The sequence below is a fragment of the Myotis nattereri genome (assembly GCF_964212035.1).
Source record: "Myotis nattereri genome assembly, chromosome: 3".
Taxonomy (NCBI): domain Eukaryota; kingdom Metazoa; phylum Chordata; class Mammalia; order Chiroptera; family Vespertilionidae; genus Myotis; species Myotis nattereri.
Genome location: NC_138077.1, coordinates 143,762,870 through 143,770,299, shown reverse-complemented (window position 1 = coordinate 143,770,299; position 7,430 = coordinate 143,762,870). Strand labels below are relative to the sequence as shown.

The window sequence follows — 7,430 nt, the reverse complement described above, 5'->3', positions numbered from 1 at the left end:
TTATTTAACAGCTAAGTTTTTATATTACAAAACAAGTTTAAGTATTAGTTATTTTAGAAAACCACTGAAAATAGAATGACATTAATTATACTAAAAGAACATAGTAAGCTAGTTGACAAAATTTAGCTACCTTAGAGAAAATCTTAATCTGTTGAGATAGACAATATAGGATCTAGTTTTCTGACAAGCAGAGGGCAACATCTATTATGTGAATATTATAAAAGAGTTTACTGCCATGAATACTTAGGTAACTTAGCCAACTCCTGAACTAAGACATATGAAGCCACAACAAACAAATACCCCAGGAATAATAAAATCCTTATAGCTTTATTTCTCTTCTGTTGTTCCAGTCTCCAAATACATCCGGCACAGTGCTGCATTAGGGCGCACTCTGTTAACTGTTCCAATGAAGACACACAAGGATAATGGTCTTTTCACATATCGGGCAATTTAGAAGTCTTGTCTTGAAGTCGCTGAGAACGTCTAACTGGTGTTAGAAACTTGAGCTCTTTAAAGGTAGAATTTATTTCATCAAACTGCATTTTCTTTTTTACACTTCACAAGTATGGTGTAGTAGACACATTATATTTAATTAAGCAACCCTCCCTAGTTTCTGTGTTGGGGGTTTTAACATCATTGGTTGGATCTTTTGTTTTGTGTATGTGCTCTTTTTTACAATCTTGAAACACCACATTTCTATGATGTTCATTTTCCATTTCAGGTTTTCCTGACTCTCGATTAACACTAATATCTTCAATGTTGACTTCTTGGATTTTTTCCTTAGTTGCCCAAGCCTCCTCAAGATTTTCTCCAAATTTAACTTTTTCTTGACTCTTCATTGTTAGAATATCTGCAATTGCATGTCACATTTCTTCAATAGGCTGAGCTCCTGCCAGAATGGCCTTCTCAAAGATTGAGATAATATTTTCAATAGAACTTGTGAGTGGTTCGACACGTGCAAGGCATATTCAATACTTAACAAGTTTTTTGGCATCTGGAATATTTTTAATCAGGTCATTCAGTGTGTTTAATTCTTCTTCTTTGGGGCATCCCTCATTAATCAGGTTTAGGCATTCAGAAAATGTCTTGTTTACTTTTTCAGTAAATAATCTTTGTTCATCTTCGCCATGGTAGTCCAAAATGACCCAACTGGTTTTTCATTCTGTCCTTCGGGTTCAGGCTGGGTTATTGCTGAGTTAGGAGGCCTTTTCAACATTTTTCCTTTGCTAGCTCTCCACTCACTCAGGTGAGCTCTTTCTTCTTCTACAGTTTCTTTGGGCTGAGCTCTTCTATTGTTGATAGTTGCTTTTGCTATAGTATGCCTGCTCTGGTCAATGGTTTTTGACTTTTCTATCTGTTTGATATTAGAAGTAGAAGCAGGCCTGGCTATCATTTCAGATATGATGCTTCTTGATACTATCTTATTTCTTTTAACTTCCTGAGAAGAAATGGTTTCGACACTAGATAAAACTGTATTTAATTATAGTAATTTTTTCTCATGAGACCCTTTCCGAACTGTAACATTGGCAATGCCTTTTTTCAGGGAGTCCTGGGTATTATGAGTATTACTGTGGTGACTTCTAATAGGAAGACATAAAAGTTGTTCATTCTGAGATGCAGCCCTCACAAATTTAATCGTAGTCATTATATTTGAGGCTCTGTGACTTTTTGCTGTTACATTGCAGGTGTTTCTAGGCTGAGGTTTTGTGGCCTTAGATATAGGAGTTGAAAGTTTCTTTGTTATTGCAGAATGCTCATCTTTGGCTTGTACAGGTTTTCTAAATGAATTAACCTTAGACTGAACAATTTGGCCACGGTAAGATCCAAGCACAGGTTTCTGAGCACGTTAGCATCTTGCTTTGGTTTTTCTGTAGTCACTTGCTTCTTTTTATTACTGTTTTTAATGTGAAACGCTTGGCTTAATGTCTACGTTGACCTTGGCGATCGTTTGTAATTGGTAACAACTGCAGAGTTTGATTATTATTCTCCAAGCTATATGTGTCCGTGGCTATAGTTGAACTGGTTAATTCATTAGAAGGTTTTAACGGAATACATTTTTTCCCCATTGTTACACTATTTTTGCTCCTTGTAGGTCTATGGACATTTTCTTTATCAGCCATTTTTGTCTTAAGTTTCAGAACTTTTGTCTCTTCTTGGACCAGACCGTCAGATGTCATCATTCCCTCGTTTCTACTACTCTGAAGGCGAACTGGGCCCTCTGACTCGGGGGAAGCTGCAGGTCGCCTGGAACCACTGGGGGGCTCATCGCAGGGCGAAGCAGGAGGACGTGTCAAGCACTTTGTCTTTTAAAAATACCAGGTAAAATTCATACTGAATGAGAACTTTCATGGAAATGAGCAGTTATGTCCTTGAGTGCAAATTTATTCTCAACAAACAGAACTCATTTCCTCATTCATCCCAGCTCTATAATTTTCCTCCCATTTTTAAAGGTGAAACCACGTGGACTAAGATGCATGCTTTCTTTTGGAAAGCAGCACAGGAAGGTCACCTTTCCTCGCCTCCCCTTCCTCCCCTGAGGTCTGAGAGACAGCTTCCCGGTGAGAGCAGCTGAGGGAGCCACTGGCCTCGTGCTTATTGTGTGCTTCTTCTCATCACAGTTTACCTCCTTGGGAGACAGCATGAGAAATGGGAATGAGATAGAAGCCAGGGGTTCTCTGGAGGGAGATGCAGAAGAGGGCCCCTGCTCCAGCCCCTTCTCCACCTTTCGCCCTGCCCGAGGGCAGCTCTAGGCCCCCACCTGCAACATTGCTCTGATGCACTCAACTTCAGGTGAGTCAGGAAAGGAGGGAAAATTGCCCTGTCATCATGCCCATGGGACAAAAATGTGGCTGAGAATGAGATCTTGATGACAGGATGGAGCAGGCTGATCTCTGTGGTCAGCCTCCTAGGAGACTCAGTGCCCCGAGGGTCAGGGCTATCTGGTACAGGGGTGCAGTTCCCGGGTAGTGAGCTGCAGGACACCAGGGGGCTGCCCTAGGGCTGCTGTGTGACAGTAAAGTGGAGTTTGCTCCAAGCCCTGCCTCTCTGCACAGGTCTGACCTTTCCCCTTCCTGCCTGGGGCAGCTGGAACTCAACATCAGCCCCGGGGCCCAGGTGCAAAAGGCTGCAAGGGCTTCTTAGGGAGAAGCTGCACAGGAGAGGAGAGCATGATGGAGAGCGGGGAGAGCTTGGGCCTTCTGGCTCACAAGGCCCTTCCATACCTGAAGCCACATTTGGCCTGTATCACCTTCAGGCAGGTAAGTCATCTGAGGCTCAGAGGGCTGGCTGATGCTGCATGGCTAGGTGGTGACACTCAGCCAGGTGGGCATGTTTGCTGTTACACTGCTGCCTCCCCGTGGCCCAGGGCCTCTTACTAAAGGGGAGGGAGGAAATGATTTCCTGAGAGAGCACCTTCCTTAGCCAGATGCCTGCCTTCTCCGCCTCCCCTCCAAACAGGAGAAACTAGTTCATCCAAGCCCCAAATTGTGACAAGTCCACCTCTCATTATATTTGTGATTTTAAAGGAGCAATACTTTAACATAAAGGAAGTTTCCATATTAGAACAACAGGTAAGAGACCAATGATTTCTCCACCAAACAGCCGCTCCTCCCACAGGCCAGGCCACATCTCCTGAATTGTGTCTCTGATGCTCAGCCCAGTGCCTGGCACACGGCAGCTTTTCCATAAGGTGTTTAGCAATGGATGAATGAATGAGTGGATGGATGCATGGGCCAACCCCAAACCTCCCAGTGAAGGAACCATTCATTCATTTATTCAAATTATATTCACTAAGAACCAAGCCTGCACCAGACAATAAGCTGGGCACTTATTGCTGTGGACCACATGGACCCTGCGCCTTGGCCTTTCAGAGCTTACAGTCTAATAAGGAAGGTGGTCATTACACAAAAAGTCACTAATTATTTAGTGATGGTTGAGGCTGTGGGTGCGCTGTTAAGGCCAATGGCCACAGCAATAGGTTCTGACCATTTAGGTGTCCAGCTATTAATCTCTAATCTAATTTTGCAATTTGGCCATTTTACTTACAAAAGTCTAATTTTTAAATCCAATTTGGTGTGGTTTGAAAGATTACCTAAACTCAACCTATATGTTATTTTTTTAAAGTCAAAGGAATTATATTTAAGGTCCACAAAGGAAAGCCAAGGCACACATATTAAAGTTCTAGAGAATCAGGCTTAAGTTCCACCAAACTAAAGAGTTTCCACCAACTCTCCAAAGATCATGATTTTAAAGTTCAAAATTGCTTCTATAGTGATATTATAATTATATAAAAATTACATGCATAAAAACAAATTATAAAAATACTAGTAGCCCGGTGCATGAGATTCATGCACATTAAAAGAGAATTAATTAGTGGAAATATTTTAATATTGCTATTTGCCCTTTCTCTATAATAGAAGTGTCAGAGATGAAAGGAAATTAGTAAAATGTATATGAAAATAATATATAAATTTATTAATAAATAAACAGTATCAAAAGGCTATAACAACAACAGAGGCATGATATGAAAACAACACAAACAGGATATAAAAACAACAAAAACATTATATAAAAACAACAGTGATGCAAACAATAACTGATAAAGTAATTAAACTTATTCTAATATCTCCCTGTATACCACATTAAGAGTGAAAACACTTTCAGAGTGCTTGACTAATTTCCCTTGTGCTGAAGTACTTAGAATTTTAACTTTAATGTCACATGCTCTTCAAACTTGAGAGAAAGCAACATATAATGGACCATGTGCGAAAATGGGTTCAGGTAGGGATATGCCTACTCTGTCTAGAGTTTGTCCTTGTGATTTATTTATTTATTTATTTAATATATTTTATTGATTTTTTACAGAGAGGAGAGGAGAGGGATAGAGAGTTAGAAACATCGATGAGAGAGAAACATCGATCAGCTGCCTCCTGCACATTCCTTACTGGGGATGTGCCCGAAACCAAGGTACATGCCCTTTACTGGAATTGAACCTGGGACCTTTCAGTCCTCAGGCCGATGCTCCATCCACTGAGACAAACTGGTTAGGGCTGTCCTTGTGATTTATTAATAGTCATCACAAATGCTGGCATCAAGGGAAACTGTAGTTGAATCAATTTAAATGGGAGGACAGTGTCAGATGGGGACAAATCAATTCTTGGAATCAGAACAACCTCTCCCTCTGCAGATCCTGTTAATACTTCAGCTTTGATAATGTTAGGTCGGAATATTTTGATAATAAATCTGGTACCATTACAAAGACCCCATTTACTATTAAGATTTCTCAATAGCTTGATGATTCCACCCACTTTCAATTTTAATTTATGACATGGCATTCCCAAAGGAGTAATGCTATTAAGAAATTCGGTGGGAAAATTTTCCTTTTCAGCATCATCTGTGAAATCAATGGAATCATCACTCAAATATGTGTGAAAATCTCCATCGAGTATATCCAAAATGTCTTCATTTAATTTTTGAACTTGCTCATTTTTTGGACAAAGAATTGCATGTTTAAATATGTTTTTAATATTATCTATAGATATAGTATTTCCAAAGGTAGCTTCAATAATAGATCCATTACAAATCATTTCACAGGGGATTTCAGTAATATCCATTCCTAAATGAAAACTGCTATCAAGTTTGCCATCTCCAAGTTTTACTAACTATTCACTATAAGCAGAATCCTCTTATCTCATATTTGTTGTAAGAGACAACTTTCTGAAACATTCCCAAACATTACAGTACTTTAAACTCGTTTGTACTATGGCCGATTGCATAGCATGTGGTACAATACTGAGACATTGTCAAAAATCCCCTCCAAGAAGAACTTTCCCAGCAAATACAACATTCAAATTCATAATTTCTCTTAGTAATCTGTCTATGGTGTTTATAGCATGACTGGATGCCATGGTGCATTCGTCAATAATGAGAAGTTGGGCCTTTTTAATAGTTTTAGCAACTTCACTGTTTATATCGAGTCTAGAAATTGAAGTTTCATTTAATGGAATCGGTAAATTATATTGGGAATAAAAGGTTCTTCCACTGAGAAGTAAATTTGCAGCAATTCCTGTAGACGCTGTGGGTAAAACAGTACCACCACGACCTCTAATATTATGTATTAAAACTTTATGCAGATATGCAGGTGAATGGGGTTCCTGGCTGGCAGGCCACTGATAGCAAGCTATCCAACAGCAGATTCTGTGAGGAATGGAGCTGCCTCCTCCCTACTGTCAGGGACTGGTTTGAAGGCCAGCCATGCCCCCTGTTGGGCCAGACCCAGAGTTCTACCAGGTTGTGGCCTCCTCCTCAGCAACCCAGGACTGACTGCTGCTGGGTGCTCCTGGCTCTCAGAGGGTGGGTTCTTCCCTCAGGAAACAGCTTGGGGAGGGTCAGCCCTTGGCAAGGCAACCCAGGACTCAGTACTTCCATACTCAGAGGGTGGGTTCCTGCCTGAAACCTCGTCCTCTGGGAAACAGCTGAGGGAGGGTACAGCCGTTTCCAAGACAACCCCTGCAGAACTGACTTCCTTCAGGTTGGTCGAGCTTCGGACATGACGTTATACCCAGGGTTTTTATATAAATAGATTAACAGTACTTACTAAATGATATAATTAGGATCGATCTTTTTCTATTTCCAGTTTTTTTTTAATTGTTTAATGGATGAATTATCACTTTGTAATAAAATGAAAAAATTTTAAAAGCTGTTAAAGTATACCCTAGTTTATTTCATCTTCCTCTTGGAATTATTTATGTTGTTCAGTGTGCAGTGTCTTACACTTAGTGACTGTTTCCTATGTCTTTATTTTCCCACTATATATTTCTATGGAAAAATAAATGAGTGAATTTTGAAACCCAAGTCTATAAGACCAACATATTGAAATTTTTGTCTTAAAGCATTCGATGCTGGGGTCCAACCCCAGCAGGTCCAGGGGTCCCCAAAGGTGTGGACGGAGTCGGCGAAGAAGGAATGACACGGAGACAGCGTTCAGTTGATCAGCAGCCTAGCCAGGATCTCCAGCGAAGTTCTGGTCTGGATCTCCAGCGAAGTTCTGGTTAGGATCTCCAGCCAGGTTCTGTGTCCATGTTCTCTTGCTAGGTTCTCCAGCCAGGTTCTCTAGGTTCTCCAGCCAAGTTCTGTCCAGGTTCTCCAGCCAGGTTCAGTCACCAGGTTCTAGTCAGGTTCTCTTGCCATGTTCTTCCAGGTTCTGTAGCCAGGTTCTGTCTCTAGGGTCTTCAGCCAGGTTCTCTCGCTAGGTTCTGTCTCTAGGTTCAGTTGCCAGTTTCTGTCCAGGATCTTTTGCCATGTTCTCTCCAGCGAAGTTCTTCTGTCTCTAGGTTCTGTGTAGGTTCTGTGTCTAGGTTCTGTGTAGGTCCTGTCTTCTAAGTTCTGTCTTCTAAGTTCTGTCTCTTGCTGTCTTGTTACATCTGTATTTA

The 7,430-nt window shown here is 40.9% G+C and overlaps 1 pseudogene across 1 annotated transcript; it reads right to left on the bottom strand.

The window, feature by feature from the left end:
* Positions 1-327: 327 nt before the first annotated feature.
* LOC308514966 (cytoskeleton-associated protein 2-like) lies at positions 328-2,266 on the bottom strand (annotated as a pseudogene). Its single transcript has one exon. The product of its transcript is annotated as a cytoskeleton-associated protein 2-like (transcript).
* Positions 2,267-7,430: the final 5,164 nt, after the last annotated feature.